Consider the following 660-nt stretch of genomic DNA (forward strand, 5'->3'; position numbering starts at 1 on the left):
CGCTCTTTACTCCCCCTCTCTCTTCACTGAGCTTTCCCTATATGTAATCTCCTGTCCTCTCGTTCCTCTCCTCTTCGACACAAGTCCTTCTCTTCTTTCTTATCGCGTTCGTCACACTCGTTTCTCCCTTTTCGTTTTTCTTTCTCACTTCACAACACTCTCTATCTCAGTCTTATCTCTCACTTTTCTATTCTTTCCCTTGCGATCCCGTCCGCTTTTCTCGCCTCCTCGTTTCGTTCGTCCCGGTTTCAACTGTCCTTTCCCTGTCGCGAGAATGATGGGTCGACCGATCGCGACGCTAATTTTCTACATTCGAGTCGCCTGGCCGACTCTCGTCTTGCGCTTCTTCTCTCCGTTTCGCTGGACCAATGAAAGCTTTCGATCTTTGTCTACTCTCGATCGACTAGCCTCGATTAGTCAGTCCCTTCGCTCGTCGAGATTCTCCAGGCGTACATGTCCTTTCCTCTCTCTCTCTCTCGCACTCTCTCTCTCTCTCTCCCTCTCTCTCTCCCTCTCACCCTCTCTCTCTCTCTCTCTCTCTTTCCCTCTGTGCCTGTCGATTGTTCTCTCCTCGAGCTAAGATTCGCGAGACTATTTTCGAGAACTATCCAGCGCGTTTATCGCGACCGAGTATCAGTGAAAATCGGTTTCGACACGCTC

At 50.2% G+C, this 660-nt stretch overlaps 1 long non-coding RNA gene across 4 annotated transcripts in view; it reads right to left on the reverse strand.

Annotated features, from left to right (window-relative positions):
- Positions 1–2: 2 nt before the first annotated feature.
- Positions 3–660, reverse strand: part of LOC117151172 — a 1807-nt gene continuing 1149 nt past the window's right edge. For 2 of the 4 annotated variants that reach the window (XR_004460902.1, XR_004460900.1), the window contains exon 2: positions 3–403. This is a non-coding gene — a long non-coding RNA (uncharacterized LOC117151172). The remainder of the gene's footprint in view (positions 404–660) is intronic. The other 2 variants (XR_004460903.1, XR_004460901.1) reach the window with 2 other exon arrangements.

Source organism: Bombus impatiens, unplaced genomic scaffold (assembly GCF_000188095.3).
Source record: "Bombus impatiens unplaced genomic scaffold, BIMP_2.2 scf_0102, whole genome shotgun sequence".
Taxonomy (NCBI): domain Eukaryota; kingdom Metazoa; phylum Arthropoda; class Insecta; order Hymenoptera; family Apidae; genus Bombus; species Bombus impatiens.